The sequence below is a fragment of the Crocuta crocuta genome, unplaced genomic scaffold, assembly GCF_008692635.1.
Source record: "Crocuta crocuta isolate KB4526 unplaced genomic scaffold, BGI_CrCroc_1.0 scaffold85, whole genome shotgun sequence".
In the NCBI taxonomy this organism is placed as follows: Eukaryota; Metazoa; Chordata; class Mammalia; order Carnivora; family Hyaenidae; genus Crocuta; species Crocuta crocuta.
This window is the reverse complement of record NW_027530620.1, coordinates 1273328-1289675: the sequence shown is the minus strand read 5'-3', so window position 1 is coordinate 1289675 and position 16348 is coordinate 1273328. Positions and strand designations below refer to the sequence as shown.

General features: G+C 43.3%; 1 non-coding gene across 1 annotated transcript; it reads left to right on the top strand.

Moving 5' to 3' along the window:
- The first annotated feature begins 9126 nt into the window (after positions 1 to 9126).
- TRNAR-UCG (transfer RNA arginine (anticodon UCG)) lies at positions 9127 to 9197 on the top strand. The gene has a single exon. It is a non-coding gene; the product is annotated as a tRNA-Arg (tRNA).
- The last annotated feature ends 7151 nt before the right edge of the window (positions 9198 to 16348 follow it).

Below are 16348 nucleotides of genomic sequence, written 5' to 3'. Positions count from 1 at the left end.
ACTGAGTGCTTTCATCCTAAGATCAGGAACAAGACCATTAACTAACATTAATCACAATACACAAAAAAAAAACTTCTTTAAGATGGATTATAAGTCTAAATATGAAAGCTAAAACTACAAATTTCCAGTAAAATCTTTGCAACCTTATGTTGGCAAATATTTCTTCAACAGGATAAAAGTAGTATGAAATCAATTAGGTAAATTAGACCACCAAAATTTAAAATGCCTCTTTCAAATACACCATCACAAGAATAGTAAGGCACTCTACAGATTGATAAGAATATTTGTCATAGATAAATGTGACAAAGGGCCAATATCCAGAGTATATAAAGAACTCTTAAAACATAAGAAGACAAAAAAATTGTTTTGAGTGAGCAAAAACCTAGAATAAACACTTTCCAAAAGAAGATCTAGGAGTGGCCAACAAGCACATGAGAAGATACTCAATGTTATTAGTCATTAGGGAAATGCAAATTAAAACCACAATGAGACACCAGGGCATAATCATTAAAATGGCTAAACTTAGAGAGGGATTATCAAATATTGACAAGGATGTGGAGGCACTAAAATTCTCATACGTTGCTAGTACTAACAAAAACAGTATAAACACTCTGGGAAATAGGCACTTTCTTATACAGTTAAACACAAACCCATGTACCTACTCTATATCACAGCGATTTCACTATAAGATATTTACATAACTTACATCTGTTTACACAAGTATTTATAACAGCTTTGTTGATACTATCCTCAAATTGGAAACAGCCCAAATGATCACCAACAGGTGAATCCATATAGTGAAATACTACTCATCAAACCAACCAACCAACCAACCAACCAATCTATCTACTAAAAAAATGCATCCACATAAGAAACCTAAAATATCATTATTTAAAAAGTGTATAGGGAGACACAGGTGGCTCAGTCAGTTAAGAATCCATCTCTTGAGTTCTGCTCAGGACATGACCTCCTGGTTCAGGGCCCAAATCAAGGATCTGTGCTGACAGTGTGGAGAGAACTTTCTGACCCTCCCACTCTCTCTCTCTCTCCTTCTCTCTCTCCCTCTCAAAATAAATAAATAAACTTTTAAAAAAGTGTATGTACACCATTTATATAAAACTCTAGAAGGGGGGCTCCTGGCTGGCTCAGTTGGATGAGGATGCAACTCTTGATCTCGGGGTTGTGAGTTCAAGACCCACATTGGGTGTAGAGGTTGCTTAAAAATAAAATCTTTAAAATAAATCTCTACAAGAGACAAGCCTAACCTAGAGTGACAAAAAAGTTGATTGACAATTTCTTGTAACCTGGGGTGTTTGGGGATTGACTGATAGGATGGCAGAAGAAAACTTTTCAGGTGATGGTGCTGGGTGTCTTGACTGTAGTCGTGGAGACTACATGGGTGTATACATTGTTCAAAGGTGGTTAACCTGTACATACACAATGAAACTGTTTTATTGTATGTAAATAATTTTCCATAAACCCTGGGCTTCCAGCAGTCTTCCCAAGTGTTGCAAAGAGAGGATCACTCAGATTTTTGGAGAGTGCCCTACGAACCTCTCTGCTTCTTTGTTCTATGAATTCCTCCTCCACTGAAAGTCCCCACCCACTTTTCACTCTCCCATCTTGGCTCCTCGTGGCTGTTCCCGTTCTCTCTAGTATGTTCCACTGGAAAATCTTGCCATGCTTTTCTCTCTTTCATCCCCCAATGCACCACCAGCACAGAGCCATCTAGTGTAGAGCATTTTACTAAGGTTTAGTGATGAAGTAGGGAAGTCACGTCACAAGAGAACAAACAAAGCTAAATGTCAAACAGCATGTCCGTGGTATCCATCATCCACTCCTTGAAGGCAGTGACTCACTGTCTCCTCACTCTTGGCTGAAACCTGCTTCCGTGTGGCAGGCCACGTTCCCCTCTCTCCCTAAATCAAGCGCTAAAGACTCTGACAAGGGCGCAAAATGGGAAAACCCTCAAGTCCGATTATGATGTGAAGTAGAAAACATGTAAATCTCATCCTTTTTTTGACCTCCCTCATCGAGATGAGCCCTGATCTATATTTGCAGAGCCCCAAAAGCCAGTTAAAGTAATTTCTCAAGCAAAGGAGACTTCTTTCCTAAACACAAGGTTTTTCTGGATTCGTGTTTTCATCTGGGATAATGATTTTAAAACATGCAAACAACTATACTCACATCAGAACCCCTGAACAAGAATGTCTTGGCTGGAACTTGCAAATCTGTATTTCGACTAACACACCATCTCACACCATCTCACCAAATTTCCCTGCCTTGGCTTCTTTAGGCAGTTTAAAACAAAACAATTCTCATCATTTTGTGATTAATAGATCCTCCTGTTATACTCTGTAAATGTCCTTTCAGCCCGAGGTCTCTCGCCCTTGATTTCAGTGGTTGATATCTGAATTTTATATACAGGACTGGTTTTTCTCTCATTCTCCCAATCCACAGCCCACCTTAGGACCACAAGCCTAACCATACTGCAGCGGGGGTGGAACCACAAAAATGTTGTTGTATCATAGGGCTTCCCTTAGGTTCCAGATTATATTTAAGGCTAGTAGCCTGGGAAACATCTTAAAAATCTATAACATAAAGTCTGTCTGTTATTTCCGAAAGCATAGTGTCACCTCAAACAATCATCACTGCTCTTACCCACAGATTATTGTGGGCTTGCGTGTGACCCCGGGACATTTTATGGCAAGCTCTGGAAACATGAGTTACCTTTTAGGATCTTTAGATTGGCAAGATCTGATTGAAGTTGAGAGACCAAGTTCTGGAAAAATGGTCTGGGCATGGGCTTTGTCTAGAGCCACAGAAGTGCCTAAGGGAAAACCTTGAAATAGCAAATGACAGAACTTTTCCTGAGGTTCACAGATGTTCTCTCCAAATTTGAGAAGTATGCCAAGAGCTAAATTTCATTTTGGAGGCCTCCTATCCACAAGCAGACAGAGATCAAGAATCATCACTAAACATGTGGTTTGATGTAAATAAAGTTCTCAAAGCCCCTCTGTTTGTCATTTCAATAATGGATTACAGCATAATTCTGTCTCCCACTCCCAGCCTTTGTCGAATTGCTTTGATTTCTTCTGGAATCAAATGTAGAGACTGACACACAGATGCATTAAACTCATCTTTGGCCACAAATCTCTCAGGGGCATGTTGCTCCTCTGCTCAAGAAAATTATGTTGTTTCTCATGGTCCAGAGATCTCTGCACGTAGTAAAGTTCCTTCTCATTTTTTATATATAAATGCTCTATTTGTACTTTCCTATTGCCAATTTTCAATCTCACTGAATATATTTGAGGTGCTAGTTTTTACTAACCAGAAGGATGTTCCCTTATAACACCACAAATAATAATGGCAACTAACATTTCTTTAGTGCTTCTATGTTAATGCCACCTTATGTGCCTGTTATGGCCTTCAATCCCCAACGTAATCTTATGAAAAAGGTCCGATGTTCACCCTCATCTTGCAAATGAGAATAGGAAGGCCAAGTTCTCACAGCCGCAGAGTGAGGGCCAGGAGGTACAACTTCAAAGCACTGATGCCTGACTCTGATGTTATACTCATTCAACAAGTATTTGCTGAGTGTCTACTACGTGCTGGGCACCATGATAGGCACTGGGCGTACCACAGTCTACTGGGTTCATAGCTCTGTAACAACAAATACTAGGTTGACTGCATTTTATTTAGAGAAAATGAATGTTGTGGACTTAAATTAGCCAAGAGACAGTTTGTTTTAAAACACCTCCCATTCCTTCGTAATCAAATAGAAAAAGTTGCTACTTCTTGGTGCATAGGGGTATATTTACTAAGTGTATCAATTGTTTCTGAGAAACCCACAAAGCGTGTATTTACATATAAATCTCTCTGTGCAGTAGCTCATCTACATTCTCACACCTTTGTTAACTAGGGAGTCTGTGAGCAATTGGCTCCTTTGTGAGTTAGTGACTTAACCATCCCCAAAGGGATACGATACTGTCCTGGTATGGTATTTGATCTGGCCCTTTTCAGAGCCTTCCTTGAACTACATCTCTGAATTAGATGTGGCTTCCCCCTTTTTGGGATTCCCAGAGCACATTTTATATAACTTTGGTATGATATGTAACATATCCAGTCATGTTCAGGGTGTACTCTCCTTGGCTCTCTGGCTAGAAAAAACTTTAACAGCACCTGCCGTATAGATCTATTGAGAGACTTCAATGAAACAAAGCACATAATGCACGTAGTGTGGCGACTGGCACAGAAATTCTCTCCACAAATATTTGTTGAATGAAGGAATGAATAGTCGGTGCACAGTAACTCTTAGATGTTGCTAACTGGTGCAAGGTGTACATAATATTAATCAGACGAACTTGTGAAAATTCCAGACTTAAGGCTCCTCCTTCAAACTTCGCAACTCAGTAGGTCTGGAGTGGATGTCCAGGAACCCAGGTGACCCTGAGACAAGGGCCTGGAGACTACACCTTAGAGAATCCTGGTGACTTGTGAGCTCCGTGATGGCGAGGGTAATATGGACATTCATCTCTAGGTGACCCTGCACCTATCTGCCCCAGTCCTTAACATGCAGCCAGGGACTGGTAGCCTGAAGGTTAGCCTTGGTGTGTAGAGGAGGCATTATGTCCAGACCTATCTATATAAAGCAAACAGAGTATGGATGGTTGTGAAATGTGCATGGAGCCTTGTAACTACCCCAGTCACAACCACAAAAATGTAGCCACTGTTGTTCATACTTGATTTTCCCAAAGTCTCAAGTTCTTTTATGCCCCCATCCACCCAAGTAGCACCTTATTTTGAGCACTTTACTATGTGCCAGGCACTTGATTTGATTTCATCTGTGGCATTTCTCTGAGAGGGAGGAGACTGAGGCTCAGAGAGTATGTTACCTGTCTGCAGTCACATAGCAAGTGCTGGGTTTCGGACGAGATGGGAGCCATTGCCAAGCCTGAGCACATTCCATACAGCACCCTCCTGGGATGAATGAAAGGAATTAGGGAGCACCTCTCTTGGCGTGCTGGGGCAGGTGAGACACAGAACTGACTGTCAGTGTGTGCATGTTTGTGTATATGTGTGTTGCCAGAAAATTCCTGATTATAGGTAATTGCATCAAACAGAGGTGATTTTTCCCTTGTAAGTAGGTATTATAAATATAGCATATGAAGCAACCCTGACTTCATCCCCAGCCAATCAACCCCTGACAGTTTGCACACTACATATGTACAGCATGACTCAAAGGACCTCGGGCAGTGGGTGGGTTAAAAATCAATCAAACAATAATAATTTTCATAAGTGAGAACTCCCTGGCTTCCCAGTTGGTTGTTCAGTTAGTCCTGAGTCATGAATCTCCTTTTTAGGGTAATATTTACCATAGAACATGGCTAGTTAATACGTAATATCCACTATCTGATGGGAAACTTGTTATTAAAACATTACCTAATGATAGACTTATCTGATAAATAATCCCTAGGATTAAACAATGTAAATTGAGGAGGAACTAGGGAGGGCTTTCAGGGAATGGAAAGGTGAATAAGAATAAGCCATGGTTTGGAGGTAAATAAAAAGGGAGATTTTTGTGTTTGTCTGGAGCGAAATAATGCCAACTATAATAATTAGAATAAAGGAGAGAGAAGGAGAGACAGACAGGGAAAAAGAGCACAGGAGGAGGAGACAGGATGAACACTGGAATTGTTAATAACCATAATTATAATTATAAGCACCTTTTATTGCACTGTTAGTATATGCAGGCACTGGGCTGATCATCGGACATATATCTTAATTTTCATTCTCATGAAAATCCTGGGGGTCACTCCTACTTCCGTCGCCATTCCTCAGATTCCAGCCAGTCCAAAAAAAGGGTTGAAAGTGCAGACCCTAAAGATAGAATGTCTGTGTTTACATCTCAGCTTCCTATTTACTACCTGTGAAACCTTAATTTTCTTCTGCCTCAGGCCTCTCATCTGTGAAAGGGAGGTAATGGAAATGTTGCCTACCTTATAGGGTTGTGTAGAGGACTAAAGTAGTTAGCAAACAAAACCCTTGTAAACTCCATAAATTCGGCTGCCATTTAAAGCTGGAGAATCTGTGGGGCGCCTGGGTGGCTTAGTCGGTTAAGCGTCCGACTTTCGCTTAGGTCATGATCTCGCGGTTCGTGGGTTCGAGCGCCGCGTCGGGCTCTGTGCTGACTGCCAGCTCGGAGCCTGGAGCCTGTTTCAGTCTGTGACTCCCTCTCTCTCTGACCCTCCCCTGCTCACGCTGTCTCTCTCTCTCTCTCCTAGAAATAAATAAAACATTTAAAAAAAAAATTAAAAAAAATAAAGCTGGAGAATCTGAGGTCAGAAGGTAAATCCCTTGCCCAAAGTCACAGAACTACAAAATGGCAGAGATGGGATTTGAACCTAGATCGGTCTGATTCCAGCCCCCATGTGCTCTCAACATTTATACTTTGGTGGATGGGAGCAATAATGGTGGACACTAAAGAGACTTAACAGAGTATGTTTTCCTAAAGCACATGATGTCAACACCCACCATTTGAATCAAACCACGCCAAATTTACGGACCATTTTATAACCACAGAATATAATCTAGAAGCAACCCTAGAGGTCATCACATCCAAAGATCACAAACTGTCAGCTCAGGGGCCTCTCATTTTCCAGAGATATGTTGTGTTTGGCTGCCTAACATTGGTGGATGCAGAACTATGAAAATTTCATATAAGTTGCCAAAACTAAAAATTGTGAGACTAACAAGAAAAATCTAGATTTAAATTTTCTCTAACAAAGTGGAAGAGTCTGGACCCACATCCCTAAAGCAATAGTCAATTATACTCAGCTGCCTGAGTATACTCTCACCACTCCTTGCTGTCTTTTGTATCTGGTCCACTTCACTTAGTTATCTCCCGATGACTGCCCAGTGAATATGGGATACCAGAAGCCATGCTCTCTGAACCTCCTTTCCTCAGACTTGATACCTAGCTTAGTGAATTTTTCCAGAAGTGTGACTTGTTATTCTCCTCACAGATTTGTCCCCTCTTCTGAAACGTTGCATTTATTCACATCCCTCTCACAGAATAGGATTCAAGAGAACTGAGCTCTCTGAGCTGACCAGCACAGAGTACTGGGGGGCAGCCTACTCACATCTCTTGAGATCTTTTGAGATCTCCCATCAAAGCTTTTCCTGCAGACTGGCTTTATAAATAGACGAGGAGTTCCTGGTGACAAGGAAGCCCAGGCTGTCCCAGGACATGGGTCTGTGACAAACTGGGCAGTTGAGAAACCATTTGCCTGTGGTTACCCAGTTCTATGGCCGTACAGTGATGCTGTGACTCTGCCTCTCTGGTCTCCCTTCCATTACACAGTCAAGCTCATCTTGTTCAGGTATTGACAAGATCATAGCAAAACCACTTAGCTGGTCACACACAGTGACTCCCAGCTGACCTCAGGAAGTGTGGCTTCCTTGAGGAGCCTCAGATTCAAAGCTGAGCAGTGCACCAGCCCCAGTGAACACCTCCTTTGTGCCGGGCTCTGTGCTCTGCTGCCTCCCCACAGACAAGTGATGCTCCCTTTGCCTCTAGTATCAGTTTACCTTATTTAATTTTCATAGGAATCTCCTCACTACTCTGTGAGGTATGTGTTAGCATCCTCATTTTACAGGCAGAGAAACTGAGGTGAGCAAGTTCCTGTCTTGTCCAATGACAAGTCATTGTAACTCTGAAGTTCTGTACTCTTACGGTCTAGCAAGTATAAGAACTCAGATCTGTGCAGTGGAGGTGGGGGCAGGAGGAAAGCTCTGTGACAGGAGGTGGTTCAAAAGAGGAAGAGATGATACCTGACTGACAGGATCAGGAAGAACACATGGAGGAGTAGACTAGAATGTAGTCGTGAGAAACAGGGATACTCCTCACGGGGGCAGAGAAAATTACATATGGAGGCTACAGCGATCAACGTCTCCGCAGGGGACGATGTTGGGGCATGTCACTTAGTTTACCTGGCCTGGGACATCCTCACAGGAATAAAGAGACAGAAAGGGCAGATTATGAGGGTGCTTGGACGCTCACATGGTGGGCCTGGGGCCAAAAGGCGCTGGGGAACCCTGGACAGAGTTTAACAGTGACTGGTCATAACTGTTAGCGCCAGAGAGAGACACTCTGTCTTCTTCCCTTTCCTCTTTCTGTTGTTGAGTCCTCTAGCCACAGATGGGCTCTTGTGCGGGGATTGACCCATCTACTGGTAGTCAAGAAAGCGCTTTGGAAGCTTTGGGGGTTGCTTCCAGTTGGAGCAAGGAGGGTTGAACATTATTCACAGAGAAGGGGTGATGTGGACCCGGGACGTAGAGGACAGATGATGTATTAGCACTCAGACGAGGGCGGAGGGCAATCCAGGTGGAGAAACTAGCACGAGCAAATGGACAGGGGCAGGAATTCAGCAGTGCACTTGGGGAACAGTGACTCATTTACTCTTCTGAAATGGAAGGTGTGTGAAGGGGTGAGGTGTGATGTGGGTTGAAAGGCAGGAATGGCAGTGTGATCAAGCTAAGGAGACTTTATCTAATTGAAAAGGGAAGCCTGGGAGGGATTTTGAGCAAGGGAGTGATGCTGACGTCTAGGACAAAAGTACGCAGGATGGACGGAGGACAGAGAAGGAGAGACTTGAGACAGATGCCAAGGAGAGAGCTGACCCAACACTGCCAGCGAGACGTGGGGAGCATGTGAACTAGGACAGTGGCTGCGGGGACGCAGAGTTGGCTCTACCTGGGCACCTGGGGGACTAACACAGCCTTAACAGGACACCGTCTTGTCATCAACATCACCACTTATTTTGCTGTTCTCCTCCTTCCTCTTGCCCTTTCATTTCTTTCTTCTTTATTCCTCCTTCTCTTTCTTTCTCCTTTACTCCTTTTCTGTAACTCAGTAGTCTTTTCAGATTTAATAAAACCTTGGTTTGCGAGCGTAGTTTTTTCTGGAAACATGTCTGTAATCCAAAATATATTCACTCATATTCACCCATATATATTCACATATATCATATATGATATATTCACTCATATATCAAAGTGAATTTCAAAAACCATTGGCTCAGTTGTGATCACTTGCTACTCCTAATCCAAGACATCACTTGGGGAGCCTGGGTGGCTCAGTTGGTTAAGCGTCTGACTTCGGCTCAGGTCCGTGGGTTCGAGCCCCGCGTCGGGCTCTGTGCTGACATCCAGCTCAGAGCCTGGAGCCTGTTTCAGATTCTGTGTCTCCCTCTCTCTCTGCCCCTCCCCCACTCTTAGTCTGTCTCTCTCTGTCTCAAAAATAAATAAACTATAAGAAAATATTTTTAAAAAGACATCACTCATCCATGAGATAAAATTTATTAGAAATGTTCACTCATCTTGCGGAATGCTTGCTAAACAAGTGACTTGCAATCCAAGGTTTTACTGTATTTCATTTCCTCATCGGGGTGCCTTTGAATTTTGATTTTTTTCAACTCTGTAAGAGTTAGGATTGGAGTCTTTCAGGAGTTACGAAACCTTCAAAATAATAGTGAAGCTCCTTTCTCTTTCATGCAGGTTGGCAGTACAGGCCTACTGCAGCATTCCCCGAGGGTCAGGCCCAGGCTCCTGCCATCTTCCCGCACTGCCATTCTCAGCCCATGGCTCCCACGTCTTAGGTCCAGACGACTCTCAAGGTTTCCCCATTAGATCTGTTTTCCTGCAGGAGAATGGCAGAAGAGGACCCTCCCTGGAATTTGCATTCTCCAGTTCTGCGAACTTCAAATTAGCAGACCTTATATCATTACCACACTGCAGGGTCGGAGAGACCAGAAAAAGAGTGTTCTAGTCTGGGTTACTATTTGCTAGAGCTGAGAACTGCTAGCGTGGCAGAGACAGAACTGCTTCCTGTAGGCTGGTTCTGGACCCATGCAGAGGGAGTCGATTTCATCTCTGGGAAAGCCGTGCCCCGGCAAACACTTCCTCACCACTGTCGCTGCAGGGTGTGCTGGGTGCTCTGAAGGGTGTGGAGAGGTACTCGGTGTGGTATTCAGTCCGCAGGCGCTTACATGCTTACATACTGTAAAATCTCGGACCTAGGAGGAATGGTGGGGGCCATCCATTCCACTCCAGTTCGTCCTCTCTTCCATCCCAGATAAATCATCTGCAGCTTCTGCTCACACACGTCCAGAGTTGGGGGCTACATCTGAGGCAGCTTACTACATGAGTCACAATGCTCAGTTCTTACAGTGAATAATATCTGCCTCCCAGTAACTTCTACCCAACAGCTCCGGTTAGGCGAGGGAACAGGTCTTGCTTATTTCTCACTCTAAAAAAGAACTCATTTGCTATGTGAAGGCAGCTCTCACGTCTGTCTGTCCATCTGTTTGTCCTCTGCTTTCCCAACCAGTCTCCTCCTTTCTAGAGGGGGTGTGCCATATGGCTAAGTCAGGCCTGGCTCTGACTCTTACCAGCTTACTTGATCTTGAGCAACTGACTTGCATTTTCTGAGCCTTTATTTCTCCATTTGTAAATGAGGCTGAGGTTAGCCACCTCGTGAGGTTATTGCGGGGTTTAAATGAGCTAATGAATGCAAAGCCCAGAGCACGACACCAAATACAGCAGTTATAATCATTACCAGCATCTTCATAATTAATAATAATAAAGTGTCTGCGGCTCCTCTTCTCTCTTGGGTAAGTTGCGATGAGGTATTAGATAACAGAAAAGAAACTTTTAACACTTTGGGGGAAAATGAGCATAAAAGTACTGCCTACGATTGTAACCTAGGAGCCCCGATTTTTGCTCCCTTTACTCATTTCACTGTGTTGCTGTTGCTGTCCATAGAAAATCACCTCCTGGGGTCTATGGTTTGCTTTCTCCCTTTGCAAACTGCCTCCTGGGAAGCTCCATCTGTTATAATGGGCATCGACATTCCTTGGGCTAATTTGTTGTTATTGTTAGCAGAGACAGAACACAAGTACACAAACATATTGAAGTACTCAAAATCTGGCTGCCTTGCAGAGGGAAAAGGAGTCAGGAAGCCTGGGTCCTGATTTCTACGTTAACACTAGCTGGCTGGGCAACCAGGGATAAGTCACAGGGCCCCTCCAGGCCTCTGATAGTTGATGGCCTGCTCAGCAGCAGCATCCTGTGACCAGAGAAAGGATTGCCACGGCCTGAGCTCCCCCTGGAACCTCTCTCCCCACCTAGCGCTAGTACAGGTGGGACCAGCATCTGGGCGGAGGCTGGGTGCATGCCCAGGCAGCCCTGCTTGGTCTGGGAGCCAGGCAGAGCCCCCGCCTGCTACCGGGGTGTGATTGTTCTTGTGATTTGGCAACACCCGGCAAACGTGTCCCATCAGGGCTGAACTAAAAATAGGTGCTGTGCTGTGCTGTGGGGCTCAGGGAAATTAGCGGCCCAGCACGCACATGTTTGGCCAGCCAGGCAGAGCCAAGTGGCCACCGCCACCTCAGGGGCACAATGACCAAAGAGAGAAGGCTTGGCTGATTTTCCCACCCCCCTCCCGCACCATCCCTCCTCCTCCCCTACCAGGGCCAGAGCCTTACTCTCGCTTTCCTTCCACGCCTCTGCTTCTGGAAACATTGACTTTTGTAGAGGTGCCGAATGTTGCCACAAGGTACTGGAGAGAGCTAGTGTTCAGGCACTGGTGGGCTTGGGTTCGAATCCTGACTCTGTTATTTTCCAGTTATTTGAATGTGAGCAAGTGGTCCTTTTGAGACCCAGCTGCTTCAGCAATATAATGGTGTTCATCATACCTACTTCTAAGGATTGTTATAAATACCAAAAGCAACATGTGACTAAAGCAATGATTCAAGAAATTTATCATGCATCTGAATCACCTGGGTTGGGGGAATCTTGTGAAAACTGAGAGGGCTGAGCCCTGCCCCCGAGTTTCTGATTCAGTGGGTCTGGGTGGTACTTATTTTCTTCCTCACAAGTGGCCAGGTGGTGCTTAATGCTGCTGGTCCAAGATCACCACTGGGTTGAGGGTTAGCATGCGAATCCTAGAGTCAGACCATTAGGGTTCAACCCCTGGTCCTGGCGTCTCTAGCAGAGTGATTTGGGGGCACATTTCTAAACCTTATCTGGAAAGTTGGGGATTAATCACTCCTACTGTATAGTGTTGATATGAGGATTAAGTGAGTTAATTCATATAAGGCACTTAACACAGGGTCTGGCGAACAGCAAGTCTGAGTAAACACTAACTTTTATTAGTATCACAGAGTCTGCAGAGAATATGAGTTCAAGACGTGTTCTTTTTCTGTCTCTCCCTGCGGTTATTGTTGGCTCTGCTGGAATCGCTGTCTCCATGCTGCCTCTCCCAGGGTCTTTGTGTTCTGAGTCTTGCCTCTCTTTGTGGAAGGGCTTATAGTGGGAGGATTTGTGGCACCAAGGAACACAGATTGAATGTCGAAGATTAGAGATCAAAGAAGGGCCTGAAGCCCTCAGACTGAACGGGCTTACCCAAGGGGATTCAGTTAAAAGGGGCAGAACTGAAAGTTGACCCAGGTTTCCTGACTTCTCAGCCAGAACACTTTCTACAGCATCATGACAGGTCTCTAGAGGCAGCCTCACCGTCCCCAGGTGTGCTTAGGAATCAACCACCTCCCTGCCCCCCAACCTGTGCCGTTGCTGGGCACTTGGGTTGTTTCTCCTGTGATTGTTTATGATTGAAGAAGACACGCTGTAAACATCTAACATCTGAGTATAAATAACTATTTTCTTTTGGTTCCCTCTCTGCCCCAGGGGCTAATGTCCTCGCAGTGGGATTGCTACATCAAAAAGTACAGACAGTGTGATAGCTAGGAGAATGCTAGACATAGCAACTCTTCCAGGGGGAAAAAAACTTCTCGTTTCCCAGCAACTGTAAAATGTCTGGGGATGTTGGTGTCTGAAGCAAGTTAGGAGTTCAAGGAGAGCCCAGAGCTGAATCTTCAAATCAGTGGTAGGAGACAGCCATGGCTGAGAAGGGGAGGTCAGAACTTGGAACGGGATGCCTGGAAGACTCTGGTAATTTTCCCAAGAAACAGTACTGAAACTAGTGCTTCCCAGACATTAATGTGTGTAGGAATTCTGGGAGGATCTTGGTCATATGCAAAATCTGATTCAGTAGGGCTGGGTAGGACCCAAGAGTCTGTATTTCTAACAAGCTTCAGGTGATGCAGATTCTGTTGATCCACGGACCACACTTTTGAGTAGTAAGAGTTTAGGTTGCCATGCCTTTGTTCATGCCATGCCTCTGCCTAACACACCATTCCCACTATTTTTCAGATCCAGCTCCAAAGACTTCCCTAGACTGAGCTTACCAGGTTGAGCTAGGTGTCCCTTCTCTCTGATACCTATGACTGATGCTTATAACTATGGCAGCACCGACCATTCTGCAATAAATTGTCCATCCCTTCCCAAGGGCATGGACCAGCATTATTTATCACTATACTCCCAGCATCTAGCACAATGCCAGTCATGGTTTGGTTCTAATTATTATGATTAGGTAAGTGAATGGGTAAATGAGTAGGTAAGTGGATGGATGGATGAATGGATGAATAAATGACTATGAGGAGAGGGAAGTAGGAAGTAATGGGTTAGGAAAAGCACGGTGAATGATCAGATTTGGCCTCAAGATTATTATTGTCTAACTAGACCATTTACTGAAAGCCCAGAGTCAGTGACCCTCCTCTGATCCTTACCAACTTTTTGCCTCCAGAATGCTGACCCTGAACCAAGAATGAACCCAGATAAATGAATAAGATCCAGAAAGCACAGAGGTGCCTCACAGGGTGGCTTTAATAAATACCAGAAAACAAAAAGCAGGTGTTGGCAATCTTTCTTCTGCCCAAAGAGTTATTTACACAAGTTTCCAAAGCAATCCCCTTCATCGCTTTTACATGCCTATTACATGGTTCTCTACAGAGAAAGGTCTGGAGTTGGTTAGCTCAGTGGATTAGAGAGTGAGTCCCTCAAAGCCAAGGGTAGTGGGAGCCTTTTCCCTTCCTCTGCTCAAGGCTCCAGGCTGACTGCCCAGGCCCAGTCAGGGTCACTGTGATCCTGCTTGGTCCAATGATTGAGAATGGTCAGGGTGACTCCATCCCTCACACCCAAAAAGGTAGATGGTGCCATGAAGAACAATGAACTTGAGCTTTGATACTAGACAGCTCTAGGAATGAAACATGAATACTTCACTCACTCACCAACTATATAATCTCTCAAAAACTTTTTTAATTTTTAAATAATTTCAAACTTACAGAAAAGCTGCAAGAAAAGTACCAGAAACTCTTGTGTGCCCTTTGCCAGTATTTGCCAATTTTTTAATATTTTGCAACATTTGCTATTCCATTCTCTCCCTTTTAATTTTTGGTTTCAGTCCCTCTGATTGAAGATGACAAATGTTCAGTGAAAAATTATATTCTGAAACAAAGATGTTCTGAAACAAAATTAAAATAAAAAGTTATTCAAAAGTCACTAAATTAAATAAATGCAAGAGCAATATAAAACTTTAAAATGATCTTGTTTGTAAATTTGTAGCATTTATACTTTCTAGAGTTACTCAAGTTTAAAGCTGAGCTCAGATATTTGAAATACTCTGTAATGTTATATAATAATGTATGGATTATGTTTTAGAGCCATGGAGGAGTAGATTGCATATATCACACCACAGTACCTCTTCATACTTTAGGGTGGATTACCCAAGAACAAGGATATTTTCTTATGTAACCTTGGGTACAGTTTCAGAAACTTTAACATTAATGGAATACTTCTATATACAGTCTGTATTCCAATTTCTTCAAGTGTGCCAATAATGGCCTTTTCTTCCCCTCCAGTATCTGGACTAATTACTTGGTACATTTATTTCTTTTTGTATTCAGTTTAACATTTTCCTTGCTGATTTGATTTTTTGACCATGTATAACATAAACACACTTGCAAAACTAAAAAAGGTGTCCTCAGAGAAGTATCCTTCCTCCCTCATTCCTCAACCTCTTGTGGCTAACTAATTTTATTGCTTTCTGGTTTATCATCCCTTATTTCTCTTTGCAAAAGGAAGCAGATAGATACATGTGTGTTTTCTTACTTCTCTCTTTTTTTTTTTTTACACCAAGGAGTATATATACACTTTTGCACTTTGCTTTTTTTTTCCTGGAAGTCACTACATATCCATTCATGGAGATGTGTTTGACTCTTTTTTACATGTGACTATTGGTGGTAGATTATTCGGCTACAAATTATTTGCTGCTACTCCTTGCAAAAGGTGGAGTCTTATTTCCTCTCGCCTTGAATTTGGGATGGCCTTGTGAATTGTTTTGAGCAATAGCATTTGGTATGAGTGATCTCCTAGAACTTCCAATCACAGACCTTCAAAGGATTATGGGCTTCTGCTTTTTTTTTTTTTTTTTTACACTTAGAAGGCAGCTACCATGTTATAAAGAAGCTCAGCATGAGCTGCAGAGGGATGATAATTCATTAGTGAATCTGGAGAAAAGAGACCATCTTGCTGTTTCAGCATCAGCTGATCCCAGCTGAATATGGTCAATTGAGTGGACTCAGACTATAGCACAGGGGTAGTAAGAATGACCCAGCTGAGCCCAGTCCACTCACAGAATCATAAGTAATAAGTTCAATTTTTAAGCTGCTACATTTTGGGGTGGTTGGCTACAAAGTAATAGATAACTGAAACAATAGTAATCTACCATGGGCGTGGGCAATCCTCTGTGTTTGGGCATTTAGGTAGTCTTTGCAACCACAAATAATGCTTCCGTAAGTGATTTTGTGTGTTTGTATTTTGTATTATTGGAGGTCTCTCTTAAGGGTAAAATTCTAGAAGTGGGTTGCTGGATTGCAAAAGAATGCAAAGTTATTTTCTTAGATACAACAAATTTCTCTCTCTACGGAGTATTCCATTTTGCACTTCTACCAGCAATGCAAGACTGTGATTGTTTCTCAGGCTTTTCCATTTTTGCCTGTCTGATGTGTGAGAAGTGGTATCTTCGCATCATTTTAATGTGCATTTATATTATTATACATGTTATTTATTGTCGCATAGCAACTTATCCCAAAATTTAGGGACTTAAAACAACAAAACATTATTATCTCACAGTTTTTGTGAGCTGGGAATTGAGCTGTGGTTTAGCCAGTGCCTCCTACTCGGGGTCTCTCACAAAGCTGTGACCAAGCTGTTGACTATAGTTGCAGTCATCTTAGGGCTCAACTAGAGGAAGATTTATTTCCAAGCAGATTCATGTGCCCGTTGGGTGGCCTTAAGTCCTCACTCGTTGTGGGCTGGGGACTTTGGTTCCTGGCCTTGCAGGGCTCTTCAGAGGGTGGGTCACAACATGAGAGCTGGCTTCTCTAAG